The 6,889-nt window shown below is 30.4% G+C and overlaps 1 long non-coding RNA gene across 1 annotated transcript; it reads left to right on the top strand.

Moving 5' to 3' along the window:
* Positions 1-3,935: 3,935 nt before the first annotated feature.
* On the top strand, positions 3,936-6,670 carry LOC146926669 (uncharacterized). Its single transcript, XR_015005467.1, has 4 exons — positions 3,936-4,155; positions 4,535-4,620; positions 4,738-5,853; positions 6,291-6,670. It is a non-coding gene; the product is annotated as an uncharacterized LOC146926669 (long non-coding RNA).
* Positions 6,671-6,889: the final 219 nt, after the last annotated feature.

Here is a 6,889-nt window from a genome sequence, read left to right as displayed (position 1 = left end):
CCTTGTGAAAGACAATCATGTGTGCCAATCATGGACTGGTGGTGTTGATTTAGGACCTTTGAGTGTGCTCATCTTAATGTCTCAAGTTCAATATAATTCTCTCTGGTGCCAATTTTGGTGGGCTAGTTTGACTTCTTCGAAGAAAAAAAATTGATATTTCTACGATCATTTTGTGACAACTTTTGGGATAACTCTCTCTCATCTCACATTGTATTATTACTCTCTCTCTCTTTTCATCTTTCTCTATCTCTTTTTGTCCCAAAATTATCCGAGAAAATGGTTGTACAAATATCAGTCCTCCTAAAAATATGGAACCATGTGTGTATGTGAAGGTGATACTAGTTAAATAAGGTTCACAATGTTGATGCCTTAAACACAATAGATCACATTCAATTATGTATAATTTCTGGTTCTCATACTTGATTTTATACGACTCAAGTATAAACTGTATAACGATTTAAAAGTAGACGGATTTATAAGATGTCATGATAACATTATCGTTAAGCACTAGATTTTTATGTTAACGTTGAATAAATTATGGATGTTGATAAAGTTTTAGTTTAGAATAAACCTTCATTTTTATGTTGCTTTAATCCCTGATTCGAACATAAGCTCAAATTAGTCATTGAATCATGAAAGTGTCGGTTTTATGCTTTCAATTATCATGAAATTCCTATTTTCAAAGGAAGAGGAGAAAAGTATATTAGGTGGCTCACCTTTCTAATGCAGATAAGATCCAAATTTTTGAGAAAAAAAGATAAGATTAAAATTAAACGAACATGTTGGAAAGGTTATCAAATATCAACTCTCTATCACATAAAGTTCTAACGTGTGAAATATATAGTTTATGATATCTTATTGTACAGTTTTCATATTTATGTTTGACCTATTATTTAATCTTCGTAAAAATATAGTTTGATAATAAAAAACTTCATTTCGTCAAGAGAACTGCTATATATCCCGAAGGATATTATAGCGAGAGATTCCCGAAATTTATTTCATCCAATTAAAAGTGTTGCTGGCCAAAAAACATGGGTCGGTGGGGTTCTTATTTTTTATTTTTTTATTAAGCAGTCAAATAAAACAATTTCATCCAATTAAAAGCGCTGCTGGCCACAAAACATGGGTCGGTGGCTATGAAGCCCGGATACGTAGTGCGATACGGGTACGATACGATACGGGTACGTGAATACGCGAAATTTTTAAAATTTAGGATACGATACGGCTAAGATACGTTAACAAAATATTTATATTAAAATTTATATGCTTGTAAAATACTTAAAAAAACATTGATTACTCATACTATATAATCATAAAAGTTACAATTTACAAAAAAAAAAAAAAAATACATATGATCAAGATAAAAAATGTAAAGTTTTTGTATAAATCATATTCTATTTTCATTCATATGTTAGTATATCAACAAATGTATCAATAAAAGAACTCAAAACAAAGTTTGTTTAATGTTGATTGATTAAATCTCCCCTCTCTCGTTACTTTCATCCACCAAAATCATAATATTTAATTTGTTAATTGAAAAGTAATTATAGTGATTCGTATCTTAAATTTTCACAACACAATCTCATTTTTATACACTTCATTTTTTTTTGAATACGTCTGTGTGAAGTATCTTATAAGTATCTGTGTGTATCCGTCGAGTATCTTTTAAGTATCCGATAAAATATATATTTTAAATTAAAATAATTAATTCCGAAACTTCTGGGATACAGTATCCGGAGTATCCGAGGAGTATCGGTATCCGATACGTATCCGACACGGGTACGACACCATTTTGGAGTATCCAGGCTTCATAGGTCGGTGGGGTTCTTATTTTTTATTTTTTTTATTAAGCAGTCAATTAAAACAGAAATCCAATGGCCATTAATTTACTTAATCCCGGATTTAGTGGAAATCAGCTTCGGGATAGCTTCGGGATGATGCTTTTCGGGACATTTAGCATTTTTGTAAAATTAAACGAACATGTTGGAAAGGTTATCAAATATCAACTCTCTATCACATAAAGTTCTAACGTGTGAAATATATAGTTTATGATATCTTATTGTACAGTTTTCATATTTATGTTTGACCTATTATTTAATCTTCGTAAAAATATAGTTTGATAATAAAAAACTTCATTTCGTCAAGAGATTAATACTTTTTTTTTTTGACAAAAACAAAACGATATTCATTCATTCAAATTGATAGAGTACATCAGATACAAACATAGCTAAAAAACGTAAAGGGTGAATATGTGAACAAACTCAAAGCACCCAAGTTAATAGCATAAAACGGCAAAATGCCTACAAAAAATATGATAAAACCTAAGTCACCGAAATTCACATGCTTCCGGATCTGCAACGTTGACGCCCAAATCATTTGTTGAAATTGTAATTGACTGATGCCGATCTTTCAATAGGAACTAAACGAACACCGCGACAAGACGCGAAATCACAAAAAAAAAACACAAAAGAAGAAACTTGATCTATGTGAAAACCACTTATTTAGATTGAAAGAAAAGAGAAAAAAGATGTAGAGGGGTGATTCTAGGTCAAAAAATGACGTAAAACCACCCCTCCTCGATGAACGAAGGGGAAAGAAAGTTTAGAGAGAAGTTGGAGTTTCTCTCAATAGAAAACTAGGGCCGGCTTTTGTTCAGTAGTACAAATCTATAGATTAATACTTGAAATGTTGTTAATGTGGCTCGACATCGACACAAATTGTGTTCTCCTCTATATTAAGGGTCTGTTTGGTTCGGAGGCTTTGATGGGGAGGGGAGGGAAGGGGAGGGAATATTTTAAATTTGTTTTATTTGGTTCAATTTTTATGATATCTTATTACCCTTTTTTCGTAACGCGCCTATATCATCCTTTTCTTCTTCTTGTTTTTTTTTAAATAGAACCACATATTCTTCTCTTCTAATATTTTTTTACAAGAATTCTTTTTTTTTTGTACTAACGTTGTTCTCATTTTTTTATTAATTTAATATTTTTTAATTGTATTATATATTAAAACATTATCAACAAATTTTGTGCGGGATTTTTTATAAATATATTTTATAAATCAGTTCTAACAATAATTTTTTTATAAATATTTTTATATTTTCCTTTTTTTTTTGGTACAAATATTTTTATATTTTCCTATATTATTTTATAAATATATTTTATAAATCAGTGCTCTAATATTTATGAATATCCAATATCCTGTGAGAAGTTTTGTGTATGATTATTTATGGCGTTTTCGGTTACTCAGTTTTCATGTTTAATTTTTATGAAGTGAATAATTTAAAAATCGTGATACTATTTTAATATTAGAGGTATAAAAAAGTAATCTTCTTATAAATAAAAGTTAACCCGGGTGAATATTTTAGCCCTAATTTTAACCTAAACATATTGCATAGATTTACTGTTTTAACCCTAATGCTTATTTTCTGGTTTAACCTTATCTGCTTCCTACTCTTTCTCCTTGATCTTAAACAACTTCATCAACATATCACAGAGAATACTCTCAATAATTTTATTTGCAGATTCGAAATCAATGGTTTTATTTGCATTTAAAAAAAAATTAGTTGTTAATATCTTTTGAGAAAGAGAATACGTTGAAGGGATTATTGTGCTTATCACTGCTCAAAAGAAGTTGTTAATTCTGCTCAAAATGATTTCTCCTTGATTAGAAATCAATGGTTTTATTTGCATTTAATTTTTTTTTTTGAACACTCTCAATAATTTAACAACTTCTTCCTATTTTTTATTAAAAACAAAACAAAATCGTCCCCTATTTTCTAAATTCTGCTCCCCTCCTGATTTGTTGCGTCGATTCCTATTCTTAAGCCACATTCAGTGCATTATTTTTGGAAAAAAAAATAAAGAAACACACTGAGCAGTGAAAATGAAAACAAAAACTGATAATTTTCATACTTTTTGAATTTCAACCTTCCTAACCTTTTAATATCCACTCATCCATCTATTGTGCGTTTCCAATGGTAAATGCAGCCAGCTCTCATTTTTATATCTCTCAAATCTCCACCGCTTCACAAAATGACCTTCCCCCTAACACGGATTAACTTGACGGTGAACTTGAGACCATCTGTGGTGCCAACTATTTATCGGCGAACATTCTCTCCTATTGAATCTGTGAATAGATGGTGATAAAGGAAAGGTATTTCTTTTAAAATCCTTCCATTACTATTTAATAAAAGATGTTTTATATTTTGTTAATTGTTTGAATAAGCAATTGGAAGAGCATAAATTGATGTTGAATTTATTGATGAGGGTCCTTTTATGAGAAGAATTTTTTCATTGTAAAATCAATTTTTATAAATATATGTTGGAAAACATTTTGAATTTTACTTTTCCTCACTCAAATATGAATCCTTTAGGCATTGTCTTTTGTTGGTAGGTAAGTTGTAACGATCCTTTAGGCTATCTGATAGGAGTGATAAATATTTTTATACTTCTAATTGTTTTAGTGCTTTCAATTTTCTGTATGGCCAAGGTAACAAGGTTCTACCTCATTTTTTGTTTTGTTCTGCCTTCAGATGCTTTTATCCTATGGCCTTGATGTAGCACACCCAAAATCTGGGTATATAATAAGAAACTAATGTCTTGTCTTGGCTAAAAAAAGGTATAGTTTAAATCTGATTTCTTATTAGGGATTGCAGATGCAGTCATTGGTTTCAATACAACTTTGATATTATTGCAGATGAAGTATTTTGATCTAATTGAGGTTATTGTTTTGCAGAAACTCAACGACGTTTCTGACATAGACTATGAAGTGCTTTGATCTAATTGAGGTTATTATTTTTCAGCTGTACAACGTGAATTTTTCATATTTCTTCAAGACTTTAGTTGTATAATCTTCCTTATGTTACTTCTTTGTCTTTTATGCAAAACTTAGATGCATATAGTATCCCTTTTAATTTTGTTCCCCCTAGGGACATCAATGTAATTATATAATCTGGTTAGTCCATATAAAAAGTTGTTCATAAATTTTTTTCTGCTGCAAAATCATATAGTGTGACATTCAAGCTTCAATTAAATGGAATGCAAGAGGAACTTTTGTTTAGTTTGAGCAGGATGAGGTTTGAGGTTAGTAGCTAAGTTGTCAAACCTGTTTGATGATTTCTTTTTAAAATAATTCCAATCTCAGGTTAGAGCTTTATTAAAAGAAACAAAAAAAAATGCAATGTTTGATTCAATGTTAGATAGGTTTCAAAAACAGAAGATTATCTTTTAAAGAATTAATGTTTTGTATGTGAAGTAATTTTCAAATATGCAATTTGTCAAGATTCAGACCAGCTAACTTTACTAAGATGCTTGAGGTTGCAAAGTTTTTAAATCACTTGATTTCGGTGGTAATTTTCTCTCTATTGAAATTGTTGAGTCAATTCGAAGACTACTTTCATGTAATTCACCCTGTTTAGAAATTCATTCACATGTGACTTTCCCCTTACAAATTAGTAATTTGTCCACAATTTAGGTAATAAGGAGACTTATTTCAATATAAACGCTTTGAGTTTAACTATTCCTTTTGGTTCAATTCCTGAACATTTGAAATCTATGTCCTATGAAAATTCTGTTGAAGATGGTTTGATAGGTGATAAAGATGTTGATTCTGATGCTCCAAGTTTACCTCCAAAAGATAATACTCTGACTCCTTTGTTATCTGTTGAGGATGGTGAGCATGTCTTGGAAGATGGGAATGAGAGCAATGATTGAAGGCTGTCAAGAGACATAATCGGTCAGTCTGAGACTCAAACAGAAAGCTACAGCTATTTATCTGAAGTAAGCATAGCTGATCTTGAACAAAGAGTTAGTCGACTTGAGAGAGAGTACAAAGAAAACTAAAGAAAAGAAGGTTAGGCCTCAATTGAAAACATTATTGTCTCATCAAACTAAAACCTTACGGCTTATTTTTCCATTTTCTATTCGTTGTATGTTTGTCTTTATTATTTTTACCTTTCCATCCATTTTACTCAAGGCATGCTTACATGGTTGCAGACAAGATAAATATGTGGATCTTTTTACTTTTATATGACTTTTCAATGTACATTGTTTGTGCATGATGTAAAGGTTACTTTGTTGCTTGCCTTTCTTTCTATGTCCTCCAATCTTACATCTCATTTTTTCTTCAATTGTGAATCTTTTCTGCTATTGATTTTCAAAATGCATTTCTCATTGTAATCTCAAATTTCAATATTTATCCTTCTATCCATGATCGTTCCTCTTCTTTTCACTTTAAGCAACTTTTAAGGTGATTTTATTCGTTACTATTTTTGAAATGTATTTGAGCAGAGGAAAGAATCAAGTGCAAGCATGATTGTTCTTTTTTGGTGCATGGCTTGGATCAAATGGAAAACTGTTTGTATATGCAAATTATGAGTGTGAAGGATCATGTAACTGCAAGGGGCATATCATATATTCATGAAGGTCAACTTAAGCTTTCATTGTGCTATGGTTAATGTATTTTGATATCTCAATGGTGACAGATGTATGTAATGAAATTTGTAAGTCAAAACTACTAGGGGGTGTCTTTTGTAGAACATATCACATTCCATAACAATTAACAACTTATATATTGAGTGGCATGCACCGATTGTATCCATTGATATCTTTAATTTAAGTTGAATGATTCTTACCACAAGTGGGATTGAACACTTCAATTTGTTAGTGAATCAGATTTGCATTGCTTAAAAATTGGATTAGTGTGTGTGTGCAAATTTAGTGTTCTCAGTTTGTTAGTGAATTCACACTAATCCACAGTGTGCTAATCTGAGAACTATATTTATGTTTATGATAAGACTTATATGTGGATTTATGTTTATAATACGACTTATATGAAAACTATATTTTATTTTAGAATAATATGTTTTACTTGACAAGTACTATGGACA

Source organism: Medicago sativa, chromosome 4 (assembly GCF_051527215.1).
Source record: "Medicago sativa cultivar Bolivia chromosome 4, Bolivia_mono, whole genome shotgun sequence".
Lineage (NCBI taxonomy): Eukaryota > Viridiplantae > Streptophyta > Magnoliopsida > Fabales > Fabaceae > Medicago > Medicago sativa.
Note: the sequence above shows the minus strand (reverse complement) of the source record. Positions and strands in the feature narration are given on the sequence as shown.